The following is a 27,322-nucleotide window of genomic DNA, read 5'->3' on the forward strand; positions in this document are numbered from 1 at the left end:
TCTATGAGGTAGTGTAGTACTATGGATAAATGCAAAGCAAAATAAAATAATGGAGAATAAAGAGGTTTCTAGTTAGGATGTCATAGACAAGAAAGATCTCTCTGTGGAGGTGGCATTTGAATAGAAATCTCAGTGAAGGCAGGGAAGAGCTCATGCATTTATCTCAAAGGAGAGTTCTAATCAAAGACTGTAAGGTTCAAGTATATTTTTACTTATTTAGAAAAGAAATAAGGATATTATTGTAGGTAAAATGGAATCAGTAAGAGAAAGAAGGATTAGACATAATGTTGGAAAGTTAGGCCAAGCCCAGATTGCAGAGGATTTTGTAGGCCTTTCTGGACTTTGCCATTTATTCTGGGTGAATGAAAGGCTACCACTTGAGGTTGTATATATTTTATGTTACAAAAACATATTGATTTATATGTGGAAGAAAACCTGTAGTGGGGCAAGAGTGGAAGCAACTTGAATAGGCATGACTGTCTCAATGAGAAAAGGGGCTTGGGATAGGTGATTGTAGCGGAGCTGGTAAGAAATAATCAGATAAGGGATATATTTTGAAAGCAGAGCCAAAGGGTTTGTTTATAGATTACTGGTATATACATTAGAGGGAGAAGTCAAGAATAACTCCACATTTTTTAGCCTGAGCAAGTAGTTAAAGATGATGTCACAAATGCAGATGATGTCACAAATGCAGATTTGACATAGCCAAGTGATGCAAGCAGAGGGTCGTACATTTCTGCTCATGCTCTTTATACTTTACCCTTACCATGAGAAGATATGCCTGGGCTAGCCCCTCTGACGCTAGAAGGGCAATGGTAGATACAGGGTCAGCCACAGGTGCATGAGTGAGCCCAGCTGAGTGCAGTCTTAGAGATCAATTAAACCCCACAGGTAAGTGAGCCGTAAGTGTTTATTGATGATTGACTCTGAGTTTTAGAATGGTATTCAATGAGCATTATTGTAGCAACATATAACTGATAGATGAGGAGTACTGTAGTATTTAGAGATCTGGACAAGAAGGAAGATTCACAAAGGACACTGAAGAAACCACACTGAGGAAAACCAAGACAAATAGGGTTCAGAAACCCAGGAGGTAAAAATGGTTCAAGAAGAGGGAAGTGATCCACTGTGACAAATTCTACTGAGAGTTCATGTAAGATGAAGGCTGAGGATGGATTATTTGGCAAACAGATTTTGTTATTTCCTTCATTAAAAGTGTTGGAAGAACCTAATTCAAGTAAACTTTAGAGAAAAGGGTAGGTGAGCAAGTTAAGATAATTAAGAATAGTGATTTTTGCTCTAAAGGGCAGTGGAGAAATGGGCTCATGCTTGGAAGGGAATGTGAGTCCACAAAAAATTTTTTAGATGGTTCTATTTTGTTTTAGATGGTTCTATTACTGACTGTTTATATGTAGATAGAAATCATTTAATTCAAGGAGGGAATAAAAGAGATGACACAGAAGAAAACAGAGGCAATTATTATAGAATAACTGAAACTTTAAGTAGGTAAACTGGAATAAGATTCAATAAACAGGAGATGGGCTTGCCATTAGGTAGGAGAATGAGTAATTTGCCCATATCTACAGGTCTGAAGGCAAAGTATAGCAGGAGTTAAATGAAGGTATGTTGGTAGACTCACCAGTAAAACAATGAAGTTTCCTTCATAGTGCTTTATTTATTTTTTTTTAAATTAAAGAATTAAGAAGTAAAATCGTCAGCTGAGAGTGAGGAAGAGGTATGCGGTAGATAGAATTCTCAGATGATCCCCAATGAGGCTTACCCTTGTATACTCTCTTCTTTGCGCATGGGTGGAACCAGTAATATGATACTGCTCCTGTCTTTCTCTTGTTACAGGGCAAAAAGGAGGTTGTCCAGAGTGGACCCTGACCTAATGTAGTTAGCTCTTCACAAGCAGAATTTTTTTTGCTCCCCATTTTGTCACAGAAGAGAAAATTAGAGTGATGTATGCTGACTGATCTCTAAGAAAATAAGCATTCATGTCATGAGCTGCCTATGTTGGCCACATGGTAAGACGCTGTGTATGGCCTCTAGAAGCTAAAAGTGGTCCCTGGTCAACAGACAGAACTAAAATGTGAACCTCCATCCTACATCTGCAAGGAAATTAATTCTGCCAACACCAGTGACCTTGAGAGATGCCCTCAGTTTCACATGAGAACCGCAGCCCTGGCCAACACCCTAATATCAGTTCGGTAAGATCCTGACCAGAGAACTCAGCCAGGCCATACCTGGATTTTTGACTACAAAAACTGTGAGATAATAAATGTGTGTTGTTTTAAGTCTCTAGGGTTGTGGTAATTTGTTACTTAATCATAGAAAAACTAATACAGGGTGTCAGAGGTATGAGTACAAAGAAAAGCGGATCTCAGAGAAAGGAGAAAAAGCTGACTGAAGAATATGGAGACTACCCGGGCAGGATGGGGAACCCATTCAGTTTGCAGTTGAAAATTTAAAGTGAGATTTGTTAGAATTGGGAGCTTAGACAAAGACACAGAATAGGTTAGGAGTTAGATTTAACTCGGATAGCAGATTAGCCAGCTGCACACATGTAAGGAGAAGGAGGCAAGGGAGAGAAAGTTATACGCAAAATAATGATGATTATGTTAGACCAAGTTATTTAAACAGATAGCACGGAAGTAAGGACAAGACAGGGTAATATGCAGTGAAAACTTATGTTCCACCGGTTGAACATCTCAGTGAGGCATTAAGATTCATAAGAGAATGTCAGAGCGGCGCCGCCCTCCGCCTCCGCGGCTGAGGAAAGCAGGAGGAGGTGGTGGCGGCAGAAAGATGCTGCTCTTTGGCGTAAATTGCAATCGATTAGGGATCGTTTCTCAGAATCAAGTTAGAAGTGAGAGTTCAGATAAGTGAGGCCGCCATTGCTGCTTTGAACACCTCAGAAGGGGAGAATGGATTTATCAGGAGTGAAGAAGAAGAGCTTGCTAGGAGTCAAAGAAAATAATAAAAAGTCCAGCACTAGGGCTCCTTCACCTACCAAACGCAAAGACCGCTCAGATGAGAAGTCCAAGGATCGCTCAAAAGATAAAGGAGCCACCAAGGAGTCGAGTGAGAAGGATGGCGGCCGGGACAAAACCCGGAAGAGGCGCAGCGCTTCCAGCGGTAGCAGCAGTACCACATCTCCATCCAGCTCCACTTCCAGCTCAGGCTTCCAGCACAAGCACTGGCTCAAGCAGTGGGCTCCAGCTCTTTCCTCAGCCTCCCAGCCGCTCAGAAGCTCCAGCCACCTCCGCAGCTCCATCTCCAGCAGCTCTTCCGGCTCTCCAAGTCCTTCTCGGCGCAGACACAACAGGAGGCGCTCCTGCTCCAAAACCAAACCACCTGAAAAGAGATGAAAAGGAGAGTAAAAGGCGGTGAGCCCAGCTCTAAGCCCACCAAAGTGCATATTGGGAGACTCACCAGAATGTGACAAAGGTTCACATCACGGAGATATTTTCCACCTATGGGAAATTAAAATGATTGACATGCCTGTGGAAAGTGATGCACCCCAAGTGTGCAAAGGGCTATGCATACGTAGCAGTTTGAAGAATCCAGATGAAGCTGACAAGGCGCTGAAGCACATGGATGGAGGACAAATCGAATGGCCAGGAGATCACTGCCACTGCCGTGCTGGCCCCCTGTGGCCTAGGCCACCCCCCAGGAGTTCAGCCCTCCAGGAGAATGTTGCCACACCGCCATGTGCGTAGGTCTCCCCCGTGGATGAGGAGAAGGTCCAGCCCCCCGAGGCGCAGGTCTCCCGTGCGCCGGAAATCACGCTCCCCGGGCCGCAGCCGCCACAGGAGCAGCTCCAGCTCCAACTCCTCCCGATAAACAGGCCACTGAAGCTCTTGCCCCCGTAACTTATACCCCACCCAGCTCAGTTTTGTCACTTTTCTAGCCAAAGGAAGATCAGTAGGAAAGCAAACCCTTCACTCAGGCAGAATTTGCAGGCAGCAGTCAGCACCCCTCTGCCGGCCGGGCTCTGGGTGCAGAAGTGCTATTGGTTTGGGTGTTGTGTGCCTGTCAAGATTCCCTCCGGTTTTCTGGCTAGAAAGCTCACCCGTTTCCAGTTTCTAAGAGTCAGTTCAGTGGCAGGGCCACCTGGGACAAGTGAGGCTCTGGGGGTGGTGTGACCCTTCCTGCCTGGGAGCACACTTTTCTCTTCCCTGGTGACCTGAGATGGTGGCCAGGCCGTGCCCTTGCTGTTGCTGGGCAGTGTCGTTTTGGAAAGGGAGCCGTCCCCAGCTTTAGTGCAGTTGCCAACTCTGTTAGACCCGGCTTCTCGAGGCCTCTTCCGACTTCAAGGGTCACACCCCCCCCCCAAAGATTCTCTCACCCACGGTAGTTTCTGTGCATGGTTCTGTCTGTCCGTGCACCCATGCACACACCCCACCCTACCACCCTACTCTGAAATTGGCGAGTGAGAGCCAGCTCTGCGGGATCATCACGCAGCCATGGTTGTGCCTGCCCTTCATGGTGGTCTTTCAGGTTATCTTGGCAACATGTACATTGCTTTTTTTTTGTTGTTGCTTTTTTGCTTTTATTGGACAGTCAGTACTATAAAATTTCTCTTTGAGTTTTATACTTTTGTAGCATTTTAGATGACATTGTGTTTGTACTTTGTTGTGTAGAGTGGAAGAATTGTGTTGAATAAACCCAAGATTGAAACAAACAAGCAAAAAAAGATTCATAAGAAGTGGATACTCATGGGAGTAAGCTGAAAAGATAGGAGGCTGCAATTATGAATTCTTGGCCATTAGATTTTATTTTGATAAGATCCTTTGTCCATTATGCATCACTTACATGAGTTTTGACCTAAGTATGCACTACTTGAACTTCAGGGCTCTTGAACCTCCCCTATCTGAGTGGTGTTGCACGGTTTAGGAGTTCCTTCCCCTAACTCAGGGGTATAGTCCTCTTGAGTACAGAAGCCTTGTTTCAGGAAAAATTTGGCTATTAGTCACACATACCTTACTGTGAGTGTTAGTAATTCAAATATTATCCACAATTTTGAAATAAAAACTTTTGTCTTTGATAAAGAAAATGTTGATCTCAGAAATTCAGAAGAAAAAGGTATTTTTGTTTTCTAAAAACTGGAGGACTTTTGAGATGCCTCTAATACAGGAGCGGGCAAACTAGGGCCTCTGGGCCAAATCTGTCCCACCACCTGTTTTCGTAAATAAAATTTTATTGGAACACAGCCACACCAATTTGTTTACATATTGTCCAAAGCTGCTTTTGCACTACAACGGCAGAGTTGAGTAATTACAATAAAGGCTATGTGTCATGCAAAGACTAAGGTATTTATAAACAAGTTTCTTTCCAGAAAATGTTGCTGACCTCTGCCCTAATATCACCTCACATATGCCAGTTGAGTTTTATCCTTCTTTCTCAGCATCTGTGTTACAAATTCTTAGAAGTAGAAAAATAGAAAGTTGGGAAGATAACAACAAAAAAAACTTAAAGGGGTACTGTAAAGGTACTATGGTTTTTTGCCTGTAACTTTGGAAAAGGTGAGAGAAACTAAAGCAGTTCATGTAGGTGTCTGAACAGTGATACTCTTTCCTCCGTGCAGTGTTTTATGAGAAGAGAAGGAATTGAGGTTTGTTCAAGAAAGGGTAATGTAATCAGAACACTCTGGTATGTTCTGGCACGCTTTTATAATCTGGGATACTGCTCAGATTTCTTAACCTGTTGTGTCAGGTTTTGTTTTTGTTTTTTTTAAAAAAGACATTCATTTATTCCTGGGTACCCAGACAGTGGCAGTATAGTTCATTTGTACTTCTATCATATAAACCTAATTATTTCCTATATCTGTTGAAGGATGGGTTGTGGATTGAAAGGTAAGGTGAGCCAACATTGTGCTTCCTACGACAAGAAGATAAACACTAGAGAGACACTCTCCTTCACCTTGTCTGAGGCCAGCCAAAACTATGCGAAACAACTTCAAAGCCACATCACAAAAGAATTCCAAGGGACCTCATCTTTCTTAAAGCAAAGCAAAGTATAGAGGTATGTACACAATTATTGTTAATGTGACTTTTCTCCCTTTTTCTGAATCAATCTTACTAACATTTTAAAAAATACATATTTTACAAATATTCAAAGAAACATCTTTTAGTTTTAATAATTATTTTATTGGTTTTATTTGGCTGTTTTTTACTTTTTGAATTTTTTTATCTGAAATGTTATGGTCTCTTTCTTCAACATTGAGCTTACCCTGCTCTCTCTTTGAATTCGCTGTGAGTATCCTGTTGAGTTTACATAGCAGATGGCCAATTTTTATGAATGTTCTAAGTAGACTTGAAAAAAATTGTATAGTCTCTATTCATTGATTACAGTGTAAGAAAAATTAACAGTTTTGATTACATATTTGTCAGTTGTGGTTTGAAAGTTAATCACTATGTTTCAACTATTTTAATGCTTCTCCTTGCATTTTAACATGTATGCTTAAGTCCAAAGTCATTCATTCCCATTCTATTCTTCCCCCAAATAATGTCAAATCCTTAAATATTTAACTCCAATACCCCTCTTTCATCTTTAGTGTTTTGTGTAGCATTTCAATTTCTTCCTGTTTTCTGAACTTCACAGAACTAACTTTGTTTCACAGACAAAGATGGAAGCTTCTTTTTTCTTCTGTAGTCTTTTATTCTGTTGGGAATAATTGAAAATTTTCTGAGCCTCTCTTTTCTCTTTCATCCTCATATTTAATCAATCACTCTTGATTCAATTTCTTTATATCTCTTGAATATATTTTCTTTTTCTCCACTGTCATTTTACTCTCTTTCACAGAAGTAAAGACTACCATTATTTCTAGCCCAGAGCACAGTAGGGGCACTTAATTGCCACCAGTATGCACATTTCTAACCCATTGTGCCCATGCAGCAGCCAGAATGGTGCTTCATAACACAAACATGACCTCTTGCCTAAAATCATTCAGAGGTGCCCATTGCTTTTAGAAAAATCTAAATTCCTTAACATGTCTTAACATGCTGTTATCTCCATTTCTACAGCCTTGTTTCCATCCACTTCTTCTCATATTCATTCTGTTTCCAGTTGCTCTGAGTATCTTTCAACTTCTTGAACACAGCAGGCTCTTTCATCTCTGGGCTGCTACGTGAGTATTCCCTTCTAACTGGAGCTCTCTTGTCTGCTTTGACTTGGCTAATTTTTATTCATCTTTCAGACCTCAACTTTGAAGTCATTTGCTTTAGGAAGACTATTATGCAGTAACTTCTAATCTAGGTACGGTTTTCATAGTTGTTTGGTATTATACTACCTCTTCGTAGCTCTTGGCCGACTTGACTATAATTGCTTTGAAAAATATTTTCTTTCCTAGTAGACACTAAGACCTGTGATGGTAAGAATCCAGTCGGCTGGGCTTGGCATAGAAAATCACTTAATAAATATTTGGTTAATAAATGTTGAATGGATTTTTCAAAGCAGAAATTGTTAAATGTAGATTTCTATCCTGGTGATATGCTTATGTGGGAAAAACTTATATTAAGAAATACACTGAAAAACTACTCTAGAGGAGAAATTGGTAAGAAGTGTGTTTATCTTGTATCCTACCAATGGGGAGGTACGGAAACTTCACAAATAAAGCAGTAAGATGAGCAGGTGACCTTGCACCTTGATAATTACATGAAATAGAGAGCACAGCATCTTCTCTATAATGATACAAATGGCAAGAGAATATTGAGAGCTATAGCAAAAGAGGGAAAATTGTAGCTGAATATTCTCTCTAGAACTCAGGGAATGTATGATCTTGAAATAAATCACTTAATCTCTTGATGTCTCATTTTAACTATTGAGTATATAATGAATGATTATTCTTAACTACTGCATGGGGTATTGTGAGACTTAATTTGCTAATGTTTATAAAGTGCTTCAGATTGTCTGATTAAAAGTATGAAGTATCATCATTATTATACTATAAAAGAGTATGTAAAATTTTATTTTAATTTCATAAATATGAAATTATACCTTGCTACTTTCACTTAAAATATTCTGAAATTCATACACACAGATAGGTGCACGTTTGAATCTAGGTCTCCAGGCATTCACGTTAGCCGCTCTTATTTCTGACTGTAGACCTTGTCTGCATTTCTGTTGTCCAGGAAGTTTACAAGACTTTGGCTGAAACTGACTTGAAAGGGCATACTCCTTTTTTGTTAAATTACAGTCCACATAAGTTGAGAGTGCTGTATTATGATTGCTTTCTCTTTCATTTCAACCTTTCCTGCTTTGGCTAATTATTTTCTCATTTCTAAATGTGATTAATTTTCTGTAGAAGGCAATATTCTTCCTAACCTGCAAATACCTTCTCACTACAATTTTGCACCTGGTTAAAGAAAGTTCACAGGTTGAATTACTTTTCCTTGAGGCACTTTCCTGGAGCTCCACTTCCTGGTTTCTCTGGCCAGGTTTCTGCCCAGCCTGCTGCAGACCCTGGAAGTGTATGCCGGTCCTGGGGTGCTTCCTTGATTTTCTAAATTCATTTTACCTTCATGTTTCTGGGTTTACTACCTGTTCCTCCAGAATATTACTTAGAAATAGGTACACAAGGTGAAATTTTCGTAATATTGCCTGTGTAGAAATGTCATTATTTTATCTAAACAGTTGACTGACAGTTTGAATACACACTTCCAGCATGAAATCATATTCAATCCAAAGGTTATGCTATTTCTCCATTTTGTTCTAGTTTCAAATATTGCCACTTTTATTTCTGATCTTTCACATTTTTTCCTTCTAAAAGATTTAGGATCTTTTTATTCTCAATGTGTGAGCCTGAATGATGATGCATATGGGTGACATTTTTTCATTTATTTTGTCTGGCACTTGATCTGGCTACTTGTGTCCTTTGGTTATTTGAATCTTATGTATAGTTTCTTTGAATTTTTGCTCTGCATTTTCTTTCTGAAAATTTCATTACTGGATACTTGGAACCTCTGGACTTATTCTCTAATTTTCTTATCTCACCCCTTATTTATTCCATCACTTCATCTTTTCTATTTATTATGAGAAGCTTAATCATGGTTTTCAGCTCTAACTTTTTAAAAAGAAATTTTTTTAGTTACTTTATCTTGAATATACAAGAAATATACATGTTTATCTCTGGTTGTTTCTCTATTATGATATTCTGTTTTATTTCATGTTTGAAAGAACTTTTAAAAAATTGTAAATAGATATGTGTGTATGCATTGTATGTACACAAATATATACATGTGTTATGTGTATACATCCATATGAATGATATATACCTTATATGTTATATATCAATGGTGCTCAAATATTTTGGTCTTAAGAACCCAAATACCCAAAATTCTTAAGGATTTCAAAAAACTTTTATTTATGTAGGTTATAAACATTTGTATTTAATATATTAGAAATTAATTATTAGAAATTAAAACTGAGTAGTATGTAAAACATTTATTCATTTAAACATAATAACAAACCCATTACATGCTAACATAAATATTACTTCTAAAATTTAACTATATTTTCTAATACAAAAAGAATATCATGAGAAGAGTAACTTTTTGAATATATATATATATTTGCACATCTCTTGAATATCTGGCTTAACAGAAGAGGGCTGGATTCTCATAGCTACTTCTGTATTCAATTTGTTGTGATATCACATATTGTATTGCCTCTGAAAAACTCCTCTACACACCCAGGAGAGTATGAGAGTGAATAAGAAAAGAATATCTTAGTATTATTATGAAAATAGTTTTGACCTTGCAGGCTCCCTGAAAGGGCCTCAGGGACTCCCTAGGATCTGTGGACCACACAGTTTAGGATCTGAAGCTGTTTGTACAAACACATGTGCATGGACACATGCCCTTCTAAAAAAATTATCTAGTCTTTTTTTTTTTTTTTTTTTTTCCACTTTTTTAAAAGGCTTTTGTTTGTTTTGTTTTGGTCTCTCTTTTTCATTAGAGACTTCTCAAATTTAATAGTAGTTGCCTGACAGCCCACATTTAAGAATAAAATAGTAATTGAACACTGTGTTTAGAGAAACAATTTTCAAGGAGTGAGTTCATTCTGGGGCAGTGATTCTCAATCCCATTTAAACGTAATGCTCAACTTTTTTTTTAAAAAAGAAGGCAAATATTTTATAAATCTGTACTTATTACCCCGGGATGTAAATCATAGCATACTCTAACATATCAACACATATAATTTCACCAATAACAATATCACACCATAGTTGTAATGTGAAAAGGAACTAAGCAGAAAGTAACTTATAATAAAATAATATGCATATCCATTTGTAACTCATCAGGCATAACTACTTTACACTTTACTGTGGATATAAGGAAATAGATGCTTGCATATACATGTAGAATCTCTGTGTGGGTGGCAGCTATAAATATAGACTGATGATATAGGTGTGCTGGTGCTTAATATTGACATCTTAAATATCATGAGTAGCATTGCTATTTTTTAAAAATAAATCCTACTGTGTATATTTATGGTGGTCAATATGATGTTATGGGATACATACAGATGGCAAAATGATTCCTATAGTGAAAAAGTTTAACATATCCATTATCTCCCATAGTTATCTCCCATTTCTTTTTTTTTCTTTTTTGGCAAAAGCAGCTAAAACCTACTCATTTAGTATGAGTCCCATATACACTACAATTTTATTACCTACATTCCATCATGTCGTACATTGGATCTTTAGACTTGTTCATCCTGCATATTTGCTACTTACTTTACATCCTTTGACCTATATCTTCCTATTTCCTGCCTCCGACTTTGACCCTACTAACCACTGTTTTATTCTCTATTTCTGTATATTTGACCTTTTTTGTTTGTTTGTTTAGGTTCCACACATAAAGAGATCATGCAGTATTTTTCTTTCCATGTCTGGTTTATTTTACTTAGCATAAATTGTCAATCTTCTTGTGACAAACAGCAGGATCGCCTCCTTTTTAAAGGCTGAATAATATTTCACTATATGAATAAATACCACAGTTTCTTTATTCATTTGCCTATAGATATTCATTATGTTAAATGAAAACATAATTGTACATAAATGAGATACAATTAATTCTACTGATAATAGGGCATCTTGCTATTTGTTGAGTGATCTTTGTACTTTCATCTCCCTTAGATGCTTTAATCATTTCCTGCTCAGGTTAGAGGTAAAATAGCTACAATTAATTCGGACCTCAGCAACTTCCTTCTTTTCTTTGGGTGCAGTCTATGCTATACTCTGTCTCTGAATTTTGCACCCTACTTCCACCTATTTAGATGCTTTGTGGAGTTAGTGGGATGTATGTATGTTTTAACACTCTACACGACTCTAATAGGAAATAGAGAAATAAGGTGTTTTTACGTATACGGTACACCATACTGGCTGAAAAATGTCGTAAAATGTAAGAAGAAAAAAATATAGTGGCACAAAAACTTTGTCGATCCGAAAATAAGTAGAATCATGGAATACTGTAAATGCTCTTCCACTTAATGGATGATTTTTGGCAAGAAAGGTACTCACTCTTTAGTTCTTTTCTAGTTGATGTAGAAAGAAACACATGTGAAATTAGACATGTCTCACACTCACATATCTTTATCTAAAATCAAGAAAATGTGGTTCCTTTATGAAGTACTTCATTACAGCAATAATGTACTTTGCTGTTTTACATACATTATTTTTTTATCTACATACTGCCAATGCAATCTAGAATAACCTTTCAAATATTAGTCAATACATAGTTTGGCCTATGTTATATGTGAAAAAATAAGGAATGTACTGCTTTTATCAAATTGTCTATCATTAGAAACAAAAGAATACAAAAGCGCTTGAATTGAATGAATACATTTGAATTAGGTAAACTTTTACTTTTGCAAGTAGAAATCTATGTCTCTTTAATGTTGTTCTTAACTTTCTGCTTTAGTCATTGAAGTTATAATAACCACATAATGCTACCTTTTAATCTTGTATCCTGCATAAGACTTTAGGAAAACTTTTATTTCTGGAAAAGAAGTTATGAGACTGAAAGCATTATTAAAGCAGTTTTTTTTTCTTATGTTAACATTTTCCCAACTAATAAGGGTTCTCTCTTGTTACAATGTGAAAGTAACACACACTGGGTATCAACACACTTTCTCCAGAGCTATTTCACCCATGAGAGATCTCTCCAGTAAAACTGAAATCACCTCAATTATTCCAACACAAGAAGTGTAATGTGGTGTATTGATTTAAAAGTGAGGGAAGAGATGAAAAGCCAAATAGAAAATGGTAAGACCATCTACAGGTTAGGAATAGAAGCCACCACCAAGCAATAAAGGGAAGACATGGTGTTAGAGCCTAGGGACAAGGTTCACCTGCAACGGCTTCAACAGTGGGTTTGTCTGGCAGGAACAGGAACCACTGAGATGCAGGTGCTGCTAGAGATGCTTCTGGCAGAGAGAAAGGAGGAAAACCCTGCCTTCTCCTTTCCTTCTACTCACCACTTTTCAGCCAAGGATGCTCATTGACCGACTTTAACTAGAAACCAGCTCATGTGGAATCCTGGGAATAAAACCTGTAGATGTCACCCTTCCCATGATGCAGAGTCCAGGGAGGGGGCAGTGAGAAAGATCTTCCTAGGAGTAGGTCCAGGATCAGTACCAGCCATTCCTTCTACTATTGAGCATGGATGCTCATCTTTCTACCCACACTTGCATTTCATACAAATGTCATAATTTAGCATAAACGGGTCAATTAAAAAATGACTTACTGCTCTGTCATAAAGAGAAAGCTGCTGTCAACTTCTCCCAGGGAAATCAAAACTCATCCACTCTTTGACCCTCCACTAACATTCTTGTTGGACAGCCCAAACCACTTGGCATCTCATGATTACTCTTTACAAAGGTCCACTAGGGGCCAGAAGTTGCTTCCATGAAGAAGAGCATTTACAACAAAAGGAGGCTGTGACTTTACTCCAGAATCTTAGGAGTGTGCATTGTGATTCTTCTTTTGAGGCTTACCAGAGGATCCACTTAACATCTTCATCGAATGCCAAACCTTGAGCATTATTGGTATCTGCTAAATCATAAGGTTTACGTGGCAAGGCAGCTTGTATGCTTGAATCTGCTGGAGTTCTTTCTCCTACTCTGGGATCAATTTAAAAGTAGCAAAAGTAGAAATCTTATAGCTTATTTAATAAATGGATTAAGGATACAGACAAAAATGTGATGTGTATTGGTAAGAACCAGCAACACATCATACTTTATTCCCCTATGATCAAGTACATTTGATGCACTGGTTCTTTCAGAAATTTTATTTACCAACTCTAGGTACTGAATTGTGATAGACTGCATTAGTATTCCCAATTCATCTCCCTTCTCTGTAGGCTTGTCCTTTGCCAAGTAGGTTTTGCACATAAGATTATTTTTTACTTTTTTATTTTTTATTTTTTATTGAGACAGATTCTTGCTCTGTCACCCAGGCTGGGGTGGAGTAGCACGATCTCAGCTCACTGCAGCCTCTGCCACCTGGGTTCCAGCAATTCTTGTGCCTCAGCCTCCCAAGTAGCTGGGATTACAGGCACGCACCACGCCCAGCTAATTTTTGTATTTTAGTAGAGACGGGATTTCGCCATGTTGGCCAGGCTGATCTTGAACTCCTGACCTCAAGTGATCTGCCTGCCTCGGCCTCCCAAAGTGCTGAGATTACAGGCCTGAGTCACTGCACTGGTCAAGAGTGTACTTCTAAAGGAAGATCCTACTACCTTTACTCTTTCAGGTGCTCCCCCAAAAAGTTCACTCTGCAAATCTTCAACACAGAGTGTGTTTCTCTGGGAAGTCAATATAAGACAGCTGGCGTGAAGACTTGTTTAAGGAAGAAAACCATAAAACAAGATGTTGGAGGTGGAGCACTGGAGAGAGATAGAACACATGCTGTAGCAGTGCAGTTGCTGGAAAAACATGGATGAGAAAACAGTGAAGGAGGACTCACTGGTGAGCGAAATGTCTCTAGAGTTTGAGAGAGTGAAGGGAGCAGTAATTACAAGAACAATGGAATCAGAGGTCCTTTCTGAAGGTCAATGAGAATTAGGGTCATTCAAAAAAGACAGCAAAGGTTGTGGGTGACCATTTAGCAATTGAAGGAGAGGCATGGAAGTCAGAAGGCCTACTTAGTGGCATATAAAGGTATTCATCTGAAACCGGAGTGCAGCAAGGTGAGGAAAAAGCCTGGGAATTAACTGTAACAGTGGCAGAACTCCAAAAAAGGTTGAATTCTCAGCCCTGGAAAGTCTGCTAACTATGGTGGGGGAAGAGTGGGGTCTTGACAATTCAACCTTCTTTGAGAATTGGCCCTGAGAATTGTGATTACAATATTTTAGTCAATGCAATCATAAACCTTGATTTTCAAGATCTCCCCAAACCATTTGTGTTTTAGAAGTTGCTCACTAGTTCATATTAAAGGTCAACTTTCCCTTCAATCTACCTTGCTTGAGGCAGTTGCAGGGGACTCTGCTTTGCAAGAAAATCAGTGCTTCCCATCTCAGGATCTACCTGCATTCACCTCCCTCCTTGGTTACCAGACCAATAAGTAGGGTTAAAGTACTGTATAATTCAGATGAGAAAGTACTGGGATTATTAAGGGTAAAAAGGAACTTCAAAGGAGTTGTAGAACCTAATCACCATGTATTAGCAGAAGCTGGGAAAGCACATGGGCTGGATCCTGAGGATGCAAGATTGAGGAAGCATGGGCAGAAACAGTTAAACTGTATAGCATTGACTGGGTCAGGTTTCTAGTCAGGGAGGAAACTGTTAGTGGAGCCTGGAAAAAATGAGGAGGGTATAAAAGGCTAGGGCAATATCAACCCTTGAAATCTGGTTGCAAAACATTTGTCAAAGCTATGGCCTAAGATAATCTAGAGCGTAGAAAATGTACCTGATCTAAAGTAATGCGGGGGGACAATTTATCAAAGCTAAATGTTGAAAGCATGACTCTGGTCATACTGCAATTGATTAGTTATGATAAGAAACTGATGAGTTCAGAAGAGAAGGAGCTAGTTTTTAAGTATAATGTACAAGTCCTATAGAAAGACCAGAAATAGGAGGTTGAAAAATGAAATTGTTAACATCAATTTAAAAGTAAGACCACTAAAATGCAGTCTTTAGGAAAAGGCCAATCTAGTGAGGCATGGCTTCAAGACAAAGGCCAAATCATGGGTGTGGCAATGAATTGGGAAAAAAAGGAAACTAAAAGTATACTTCAGATTAAAGAGCTGGTGTGATTAGAATGAGTGAAAACCAGAAGGACACAAGAGTTGGTTCACTCCTCATTGCCCTCATTATCAAATCCAACCTTCTTAATGTCACTTATAATGCACATCATCAACTTGTTTAGCTTAATTCTCTAGCTTCATCTCAGCATTTTTTCTTCAAACTTTATGTTCCAGATATACTGACCTACCTGAAATTTCCTGTGCCATTCTTTTTCCTTCATATGAGCCTCTGCACTGACTTTGGACCATTATTTATCCATCTTCCATTTGCCCCCCCAACTTTCTTTAACACCATTTTTTTCCAAATTTTCGATTCACAGTTTACATGGGCAAGTTTGTTACCTGGGTATATTGTATGATGCTGAGATCTGAGGTGCTGATCCCATCACTTAGGTAATGAGCATAGTACCCAATACTTTTTTAACCCTTGGCATTCTCCCTACCTCCCACACATAGTAGCCCCCAGTTTCTATTGATGCCATTTGTATGTCCATGAGTGCCTAGTGGTCTGCTCCCACTTACAAGTGAGAACATGAGGTATTTGGTTTTCTCTTTCTTTCTTTTTTTTTTTTTTTTTTTTGAGATGGAGTCTTGCTCTGTCGCCCAGGCTGGAGTGCAGTGGCACGATCTCGGCTCACTGCAAGCTCCACCTCCCAGGTTCACGCCATTCTCCTGCCTCAGCTTCCTGAGTAGCTGAGACTCCAGGTGCCTGCCACCATGCCTAGCTAATTTTTTGTATTTTTAGTAGAGATGGGATTTCACCGTGTTAGCCAGGATGGTCTCGATCTCCTGACCTCGTGATCCGCCCGCCTTGGCTTCCCAAAGTACTGGAATTACAGGCATGAGCCACTGCACCTAGCCTTTGGTTTTCTGTTTCTACATTAATTCACTTAGAATGATGGCTTCCAGGTACATCCATGTTGTTGCCATGCACCCTTTCTTATGGTTGCACAGTATTCCATGGTTTATGTACACCACACTTTATTTATCCAATCCACTCTTGATGGACCCCAGGTTGATTCCATGTCTTTGTGATTGTGAAAAGTGCCACGATGAACACATGAGTGAATGCATATTTCTTTTGGTTTAGCACCATTTGTTATTGTCCTACACATATCTGCTTAAATCAGAGTGATGGCAGGTGGATTTCATAATCTATGACAAGTCTAATAAACTGGCCATGCCTTCCCAAGGAACTAAGCAAAGTAGGGTAAGAACAAGTCTAGGGTCTATTGGACTAGCAATGTCCAACAGTTTGGGAGAATGCTGGTATATATATCATGCATTGTCCAACTATTCTTGCCTACCCACTACTCCTTCTCATAATTTTCCCTGATGCTATCTTAAAAACTGTACTTTTCTTATGTGTTTGTGTACTATGCTTTGCTTATTTCTATCATACTATTTGTGTTGCATCATATTTTCTGTTACCTTGTACATTGTCCCACTAGTCAGCATTTTACTTATAAAAAGATAGCATCTTGTATGTTGGTAAATCTCTAGTGTCTGACACAGTGCTTTGCACATAGAAGTCAGTACATGAAACGCTTGTTAACTTAAAAATAAGTTGTCAGATTTGAAGGACTTAAGAAATAATGAAGCTTGATTGCTGGATGTGTTGTCTGTATATAATAAATATCGTCTATGTCAGGGGTCCCCACCCCCAAGCCATGGACCTGTACTGATCTGTGACCTGTTAGAAACTGGCTGCACAGCAGGAGGTGAGTGACGGGTGAGCAAGCATCATGGCCTGAGCTCCGCCTCCTGTCAGATCAGCTGCAGCATTATATTCTCATGGAAGTGCGAACGCTATTGTGAACTGCTCATGCCAGGGATCTAGGTTGCATGCCCCTTATGAGAATCTAGCTAGTGCCTGATGATCTGAGATGGAACAGTTTCATCCTGAAACCATGCCCCTGCCAATCCCCTCCATGGAAAAATTATCTTCCACGAAACAAGTCCCTGGTGCAAAAATGTTGGGGACCACTGACCTAGGTAATCAGAAAATTAGTTTATAGTCAACTTGTAGAGATCTAACACATGTAGAGTGTACCCAGGAATGGATCATTGGGTCTTTTTATGCCTCTAAATATATTTGCCTAGTGCCTTAAAAGGAGCAAGCTTAAGTAGCTTAGAGTTGTATTTTGGTACCATTTTCTCCAATTTATACGTAGGTAAGACCCTTAGAAGGTCAGTTCTGGTGTGGATCATATAGGTGATGCCATTCCGTGAGGGCTAAAAAAATGTCAGCTTCCCAACCACATATCCTCCCTTCTTTCTTCCTCTCTGCACTTATACCATAGCCCTAAATTAAAATATTTTGAACAAGTAACTAGCAATGATTTAGAAGTCATGACGCTATTTCCATTTTTTCTTTTCTGATAAGCTGCAAAAAACCCATTAGCTTTATTAAATTAATTGAATTTAATTTATTATTATGAATAATTTAAACAAATTAAAATTAAGTTCACAGTAAGGACTGGATTAGTTAAAAAATTAGCTAGCTGACTTATTAATTGCCACCTTGATTTCTTTTTTTTTTTTTCTGTTTCTGCAATTTAAATTAAAGCCTCTTGAATCATTCTAATAGTTCTGTCGTGTTCTATATACCAAAAATGTGTTCATGTAGACATCTTTGTTTTCACTCATTCATTAATTTAATGATAATTTTTGAATGCCTATCACAGTCCAACTACACTTCTAAGTGCTGGGATACAGAGATAAACAAAACAAAGTCTCTGCTTTCATGGAATTACATTCTAGAGGCAAGACATATAAAACAAATTAATAAATCTGTATTACAAGTGGTGAAATGACTTGAAAAATTCTATGATCTACAGAGTGATTGCAGAAGATGTCTCAGAAGTGGCGATTTGAACATAGACATCACGAACATGAAGAAGTGAGAACCATGAAGGTAATTTAGCAAAGTAAGTTAGATTTTAACTTTTAGTATTTTAACCTGAGTAATTTGATTAATTTGGGTTCATCCTATGAGGCCAATTAATAAAATGATATTAGCATTGTTATTACATGGTGTCTGGCATTATAACATATACCAGGAAAACCATGAGTTTGCAAAGACATTCATGTTTCTTATTAGAATGTTAATGACAAAGAAAACCATACTTCAGTTATTAAATATTTAGCAGATATTTTTAAAATTCAACACATATTTGTTGAATTCTTGTGTGTGGAGAAGTATAGACATGGAATTAAAAGGCAAAGAGAGTAAAGAAAAGTCCTTGATGTCAAGAAAGTAACAAAATGAACAGAAAGTCTGACACATGAATACAAATAATTATAAAAATAATACGAATAGATGGACAGAAAATGCTGTGTAGATTTAAAGGAGAAAATAGACACATTAAGTAATAAAATAATAATAATAATAATCACAGTAATTGTGTTACTGCTACTACTAACCTCTACAAATTATTCTATTTTTATTTGCTGTTGACAGATGAAAGAAGCATTACCATTTGGCTAATGGATAAAAGTAATCCCTGACCTGTTGAGGTAGGTTGTCCATGGGTCTCTAGTACAATTAGGCCCTGCTATTTGCATTAAGATAGCCCAATAAAGAATCCAGTCTAGAGACTTTGTGACTGTCCACTTTGAAGTGGCGGAGTAAGTATACAAACTGACTCTGTTTGAAACCAGAACAGAAACCCTATACTTTGAGAGGTAATTTTTGAAAAGCTTTGTATTTGATATAGTAAAGAATATGAAAGGAGAAAAACCTACACAAAGTTTTAGAAAAAAGGAGAAAAATCAAGCAGTAGGAGATGAGAAAGTATGAGGATTGCTTACAGATCCTAAAATGCTTTTGCTTGATTTGAGTGAAGCAAAGAAGAGGTAGATAACACTGAGAAGTTTTGTAAAAATATCTCTTTAAACTCAATTTAATAAGCATTAGGGCAAGTCAGTGCAAGATTTTGAGGTAGAGTTTTGACAAAACAGGAACTTTCTTTTGTGAAACTGTATTGTGAATAGGATAGATTAGTAAAAGAAGATATTAAAGCAAGATGATCAATAATAAATGCCATATTGGAGTAGAGCAGTATTTTTTTCTGACACAAAATTAGGGAATTTTATTTTGGCTTTGAGGACAATTGTATTAGGAATGGGTGACAACTCTTAAATGTAAAAACAGGTTGCCAACCTCTATGTGTTCATTTTGTAATTTATGATCATATTAAAATGGCTTTTAATTTTAGTTTCATCCAAGTCTAAGAGTTAGATGGTTCCATTCGTTTAACTGCTAGGTGAAATCATTCTAAAATGTCCTTATCCAAGTCTCAAACTGTTAAATATTCCAGGTGTTTAAGAGCAAGTCTATGATAACTCCATTTTTATCCTCCATGATTTCCAAAATACTGCTCTGTGATTGCCTTCCCCATTCTCGTCCTTCTATATTCCTTTTGTAGGCTATGAGAATCTTGTTTGTTTTCTTTATGCCTTATACTTTTTGATTTGTTTTGTGCTTTCCAAATTTGATTAATCAGAGCTTCATAATCCTTCACTCATTTTATTTGTCATCTTAACAATTTCAACAGCATGAAAATCTCAAACAAACAACCCCATCAAAAAGTGGGCAAAGGATATGAACAGATATTTCTCAAAAGAAGACATTCATACAGCCAAACAGTACACATTCGAAAAAGATGCTCATCATCACTGCGCCTCACGAGAAATGCAAATCAAAACCACAGGTGAGGATACCATCTCACACCAGGGCTTTAGAATGGCCGCCAATCATTAAAAGGTCAGGAAACAACAGCGTGCCTGGAGAGTGATGGTGGAGGAAAATAGTAGGCACATTTTAGCCACTGTTTGGTGCGGATTGTAAACTGTTCAACCATTATGGGAAAAACAGTATGGCGAGTTCCTCAAGGATCTAGAAACTTAGAAGTTAACCATAATGACCCTAGCCATCCCATTACTGGGGTGGTATCACCAAAGATTCATTAAATCATGCTGCCCTATAAAGACACCAGTGCACACATATGCTTTATTATGGCACTATTCACAATAGCAAAGACTTGAACTCAACTCAAATGATCCATCAGTGACAGACTGGATTAAGAAAATGTGGCACATATACACCATGGAATACTATGCAGCCATAAAAATGGAATGAGTTGTGTTCCTTTGTATGGGCATGGATGCCAGCTGGATAACCATCATTCTCAGCAAACTATCGCTACAGAACATGAAAATCCAACATCGGCATGGTTCTCCACTCATAGGTGGGAACCTGAACAATGGAGACTCACCTTTGACTCGGGAAGGGAACATCACACACCGGGCCTATCCATGGGGGTTGGGGGAGGGATTGCGATTAGGGAGTGTATACTGACATGTACAATGACGAGTCTGATGGGTTGCTGATTTTGACGTTGTATGGGTGCAGCACACCAACATGGCACAAGTATACATATGTAACAAAACCTGCACCGTTATGCACATGTACCCTGGAACTTAAAGTAATAATTAATAATAATAATAATAATAATAATAATAACAATAATAATAATAGAAGAAAAAAGAAAATCCCAATGCCATCTGGAAATGTGCAGATATTAATATTAGATAATGTTCTTCAATTTTAATACCAGTTTCTGAGGTTACAACATCAATCCATCCATTTTTTGATCAACCATATTTATTGAGAGCCTATTATATTATCAACCACATTGAGGTACAAAGGTAAATAAAATGCCCATGGCAGAGAGTTATTGTGTAGAGGAGATAGACAAACATAAATTCCTGTAATATGCTACTAATATAAATGTTATGATTAGGAATGAACAAAATGCTGAGTGCATATAGGCATGGAAATGCCAAATTCTCCCAGGAGATGCTAGCAAAGACTTTGCAGAGTAGGTGGCCTGATCTTAAAATATGAGGGTAAATTCATGAAGCAGAAGGGTAGAATAGGATACATGCTGGAGAAACAATGTGTAACTGTATAAAGTTGTTGGGACATAAAAAGTAAAGGAGAATTTGGAAATGGTAAAACTTTCAGTGTGAATGCAACATGGAGATCCTGGAAAGGTTTGTCCTGAGGAGAAGCTGAAGAAGAAGATATGGCTCAACTGAGGAGGTTATAGTTTGCTTGGATTTAATTCTTACTAATGCAGAATTAATAGAAATTTCAATGGTAGAGTGATGTGATCACATTTTTTTAAAGGGAGATAACTTTGGAATCCATTTGGAAACTTAATTAAGTATAAGAGATTAGTGAAAATATATCAATTAGGAAGCTATTGGAATATAAAAGATCATGAGGATCTTAAGGGAGACGGTTCAAGTGTGGGAGGGGTGAGGAAAAGAAAAAATACAAAGACAGAGTTTCATTACCACTTGAATACGAAGAGAACAAGAGAGCAAAATTTCTAGGCTGCTTCTGGAATTTTAATGTTGAAGGAGATGGTTTAGATGTTACTGCTTTAACCAACACAAAAGAGTGAGCATAAGTGTAATATGAGTAGAATAAGTGAACTGTCACTGGACACATTGTATTTGAAAAGTTTGTATGAAGGAGATACACATAGGTAGTCAGAAATAAATCTCTAAGTTGGAGCTTGATAGAGATTTTAGAGCTATCAGCAAGCATCTCGGTCAAAGCAGGAAAACTTGGTTGAGAGCACTGATGGAAAGCAGTATGTATATATTGTTAGCTTATATTATTTCCTATCTCATAATTAGTGCCAAACCTATGATTAAAATTCTTCCCTAATACCTAGTTGACTTTATAAAAAATTTTAACAATTAGTGATAGTTTTAGTCAATAATTTTTAAGTGTAAATAAATAAATTCACTGGGTATCTTCATTTACAGACATGTTTCTTCAAAGATTTCTAAGGATTGTATATAATAACTTCCTCTTTCAGAACCATAATAGCTTCTGTGAATGAAGTTAACTGCTTATGTATTCAATTACAATACCCTTGATTTCCTAACTTTCCACTTTTAACAATTTTTTAAATATAAATATGAAATCTCCAGTTTGTAATTGCAGTGTTCTCTGAAAATCTTTTCATTCATGGCTCACAGGAAATGTATGTCTTTCAAAGTGTGTTTTTTTTTTTTTGGTATTAGTTTTTTACCTTACACTAATCCACACTTATAGTTTAACTCGGTTCCCCTTAGAGCAATGACACACACAATATAGTTGGCTTGAATAAAATGTTCTAACCCCGATACTGAACAAACTGTAACTGACAGACTTATGGGGGAATTATAAATATCACTTTATGTTTATTTGTGTCTTTCTCCAAACAATTGATTGTCAATATAGTCAGTAATGCACTGATTAAGTACCATAGACTTGGGATATCTGACTCTACTACTTACTACTTAGGTAATCTGGAAATGTTAGTTATTCAGCCTCTCTCTGAACATCAGTTTGTTACATGCAAATATGGATATTATGTGAGACACCCATATAAAACAATATTTTATTTAGAAGTTACTTTATTTGGTTATTTAGGAGTAAATGGATTTATTTCAAAGCCTTTTCTATATTTTTTCTTATGGGTTTCTACAAAAACTCCACTGTGGGCTTGCTTAATGGTCCACCATATTGTCAGCTCTAGTAAATATCTCATATGTACCCGAAAGGAATATGTTTTCTGTCATTTAGGGGTTCAAGGTTTTTCATTTGTCTCTTAGGTTTAATGAAATTATGTTTTTTAAATTATACTTTAAGTTCTAGGGTACATGTGCATGTAATTATGTTCTTTAGCCTTCTTTATTTTTTAAATTGAGATGAAAGTCTTATAGCATACAATTAACCATTTAAAACTGTACAATGTAGTGGTATAATATTTAGTGTATTCACAATGTTGTACAGCCACCACCTCTTTCAATTTTAAAAATCCTTTATCACTCCAAAAAACACCCAGAACACATTAAGTTATTATTTCCTATTCTACCTCCTTTCATTTCCTGGTAATGATTAATCTGCTTTCCATCATTATAAATTTGCCCATTCTGAATATTTCATAGGAATGGAATCCTAAAAAATATGACCTTTTGTGTCTGAAATATTTCAATTCAAAGAATGTTTTAAGTTTCATGCAAATAGTAGCATGTATCAGCATTTCATTCATTTTTTATGACTTAATAATATTTCATTATATGTATATACCCCAGTTTTCCCTTTCACTCATTAATATGCACTTGACTAACTATTATGAATATGCTGCCCAAAACATGTGTGTATAGTGTTAAACAAGTAAGGAATGTCAATAAAGTGATAAATATTATAAAAGGGAACCAAGTAGATATTCCGGAGATAAAAAGTACAAGGGCTAAAAAATTCACTAGAATGGTTTAATGGCATATTTGACAGGCAGAAAAAAGAATCAGTGAATGTGAAGATATGGCAAGTGAATTTATCCAGTTTTAAGAGTAGAAAGAAAAAATAAAAGAAAGAAAAATAAAGCCTAAGTGAACCGTGGAACACCATTGAGCGTACCAACATACACATCATGGGAGTTCCGGGAGAAGAAAATAGAAAGAAAGGATTAGAAAAAGGTGTTTGAAGAAATTATGGCTAAAATTTTCCCAATTTGATAACAGATGTATCTATCCATCAGTCCATCCAGGAATCTCAATAAACTCCAAGCAGGATAAATTCAAAGAGATTAACACTGAGAGACATTATAGTTAAATTGTCAAAGGTGCAAGACAAGGAGAAAATTTTGAAAGCAGCAAGAAAAAAGTAACTCACTTTTTTCCCCTTCCTTCCTTCCTTCCTTCCTTCCTTCCTTCCTTCCTTCCTTCCTTCCTTCCTTCCTTCCTTCTTTCCTTCTTTCCTTCTTTCCTTCTTTCCTTCTTTCCTTCCTTTTTTTCTTTTTTTGTCTTGCTCTGTTGCTCTGTAGCTCTGGCTGGAATACAGTGGCATGATCTCAGCTCACTGCAATTTCCGTCTCCCAGGTTCAAGCAATTCACCTACCTCAACCTCCTGAGTAGCTGGTACCACAGGTGTGCACCACCATACCTGGCTAATTTTTGTATTTTTAGTAGAGACAGGGCTTCACCATGTTGGCCAGGCTAGTCTCAAACTCTGGACCTCAAGTGATCTGCTCACCTCAGCCTTCCAAAATGCTGGGATTACAGGCATGAGCCACTGCACCCGGCCTCAGAAGTAACTTGTTTTATACAAGGGAGCATCTATAAGATTTTCATCTGATTTTTTTTGTTTGTTTGTTTTTTATCTGAAATCATGGAAGCCAGAAGGCAGTGGGATGACATGTTTAAAATACTGAAAGAAAAAAAAATGTGTTAACCAAGAATTCTATATCTCCAAAACTATCTTTCAAGAATGAAAGATAAATTAAGACATAACCAGATATGCAAAATCTAAAGGAGTTTGCTACAAATAGATGTGCCCTACAGAAATTGCTAAAGATCATCCCTCAGGATGAAATGAAGTGACAGTCATTGCTTGAAGCCATGCGACAAAACAAAGAACACTGGTAAAAGTAACTACATTGGTAAACATGAAAACCAGCATTATTGTACTTATTGTATTTTGGTTTATAATTTCTTTTTTTCAATATAATTTAAAAGTTAGATTCACAGAATAACAATTATAAATTTATATTAATGGGCACACAATGTTTAAAAATGTAATCTGTGAATATAGCAATATAAAGGGAGAGGTACCAAGATGTATAAGAGCAGAGGCCTTTTGTACTATTTAAGCTTGCATTATTCAAAATAGATTTGTTATAAGTTGTTATAAGATGTAATTGTAATACTCAAGGTAACCAGTAAAGTAATAACCATAAAATATGCAGAAAAAAGGAGAACAAAATGTATACTGCAAGAATACACCAGATACAAAAAGAAGACAGTCATGGAAGAATTGAGAAAAAATATAAGATATTCAGAAAACAATAGCTAAATGGCAGAAGTAAGTCCTTCTTTAGTAATTATTTTGAGTGTGAATCAACTAAACTCTTCAATTAAAAGGTAGAATGTATTACAGAAAACAAGACCCATCTATATGCTGTCTATATATACATGCTACATATGTAGATAGAAAGACACACAAAAAAAGATGCATGTAAAAGGATAGACAAAGATATTTCATGCAAATAGCAGCCAAAAGGAGTTTGGGTGGCTATATTATTAATGAACAAAATAGAATTTAAGTCAAAAATTTACAAGAGATAGAGAAGGATATTATATATTGGTAAAAGTTCAGTACATCCATGAGATATAACATTACAAACATATACTCATCTAACAACAGACCTGTAAAATATATAAAACAAAAAATTGACAGAATTGGAAGAGGACAAAAAGAAATGGAAAGAAAACCAATGTTCATAGATTAGAAGAATCATTATTGTTACAATGTCCACACTACCCAAAGTAATCTACAGATTCAATGCATTTTCTATGAAAATTCCAAGGGCAATTTTTGCTGAAAAAAAAAAAAATCCTAAAATTTGTATGGAACTCCAAAACCCCCCAAATAGCCAAAGTAATCTTAAACAAGAAGAGTAAAGCTGGAGGCATCACAATTCCTATTTTCAAACTATATTAATCAAAACAGTATGCTAATGACATAAAAAAGAAACAGAGACCAATGGAACATAAGACCACACATGTGACCAATTAATTTTCAACAGCAGCACCAAGAAACACAATGGGCCAAGGATAGTCTTTTCAGTAAATGGTGTTGGGAAAATTGGATATCTAAATGCAAAATAAATAAATAAATAAATAAATTCAATCCTTATCTTTTACATATACAAAAATCAACTCAAAATGAATTAAAGACTTAAACATAAGATCTACAACCATACAATTTCTAGAAGAAAACAAAGTAGTAAATTTCCATGATGTTGGTCCTGACAATGAGTTTTTGGATATGACACCGAAGACACCAGCAATAAAAGCAAAAATAAATAAGTGGGACTACATCAAACTAAACAGCTTCTTCACAGCCAAGGAAGCAATAATCAAAATAAAAAGACAACCATAGAATGGGAGAAAATATTTGCAAACCAGGTAGCTGATAAAGGGTTAATATCCAAAATGTGTAAGGAAACTGTCCCACTCAGTGGTAAAAATAATAGTAATAATAATGTTAACCTTACTAATCAATGGGCCAATGACCAAAATAGACACTTTTCCAAAGACTTACAAATGTCAAACAGGTATATTAAAAGGCACTCAACATCAGCAGTCATCAGAATAACACAAATCAAAACCACAATGTGATAGTCACTTATACTTGTTGGGAGGGCTATTATCAAAATATCAAAAGATAGCAAGTGTTGGCTAGGATGTGAAGAAAGGAGAATTCTTATACATTGTTGAATGTTATACATTCTTATACATTGTTGAATTCTTATACATTGTAAATTGGTATAGTCATTATGAAAACAGTGAGATTTTCAATGAATTAAAAATAGAACTATCATATGATTCAGCAATCCCACTTCTGAGTATATATCTGAAGGAAATAAAATTATTATCTCAAAGAGATATCTGCACGCCCATGTTCATTCTAGCACTATTCACAATAGCCAGGATTTGGAAACAATTTAAGTGTCTACCAGCAGATGAATAGATAAGGAAAACATACATACATATTATATATATAATGGACTGCTATTTATTTTTTAAAAAGAAAAATTCCATCATATCAAAAATTCCATATAAATGAACTTGGAAGACATCAAGCTAATTTAAATAAGCTAGACACAGAAAGGCAAATGCTGCATGATGTCCTTTATATGTGGAACCTAAAAAAGGTGAACTCATGGGAACAGAGAGAAGAAAGGTGGTTGACAGGGCAGAGAAAATGGGGAGATGTTTGTCAAAAGCAATGACAATGTCAGAATGTATATATAGATATAAACACATAACATATGCCTTGAATATGTACAATTTTCATTTCTTAATTATACCTCAATAAAGCTGAAAAAAATGACAGGATTAAAAAGAGAAACACACAGTTCTGTAATAATAGTTGGACACTTCAATAATTCATTTTAAATGACAAATAGAAAAACCAGACAGAAGTGGATTAAGAAACA

General features: G+C 36.7%; 1 long non-coding RNA gene and 1 pseudogene across 6 annotated transcripts in view; both read left to right on the forward strand.

Moving 5' to 3' along the window:
- Nucleotides 1-726: 726 nt before the first annotated feature.
- Nucleotides 727-27,322, forward strand: part of LOC108530825 (uncharacterized) — a 103,038-nt gene continuing 76,442 nt past the window's right edge. For 3 of the 5 annotated variants that reach the window (XR_001885977.1, XR_001885980.1, XR_001885985.1), the window contains exons 1-6: nt 727-891; nt 1,855-2,210; nt 5,839-6,027; nt 13,760-13,974; nt 18,092-18,181; nt 18,715-18,770. This is a non-coding gene — a long non-coding RNA (uncharacterized LOC108530825). The remainder of the gene's footprint in view (nt 892-1,854; nt 2,211-5,838; nt 6,028-13,759; nt 13,975-18,091; nt 18,182-18,714; nt 18,771-27,322) is intronic. The other 2 variants (XR_001885982.1, XR_001885986.1) reach the window with 2 other exon arrangements.
- Nucleotides 2,775-4,176, forward strand: LOC108530815 (RNA-binding protein with serine-rich domain 1 pseudogene; annotated as a pseudogene). Its single transcript, XR_001885974.1, has one exon. The product of XR_001885974.1 is annotated as an RNA-binding protein with serine-rich domain 1 pseudogene (transcript).

The sequence above is a fragment of the Rhinopithecus bieti genome, unplaced genomic scaffold (genome assembly GCF_001698545.2).
Source record: "Rhinopithecus bieti isolate Rb0 unplaced genomic scaffold, ASM169854v2 scaffold_110, whole genome shotgun sequence".
NCBI lineage: Eukaryota > Metazoa > Chordata > Mammalia > Primates > Cercopithecidae > Rhinopithecus > Rhinopithecus bieti.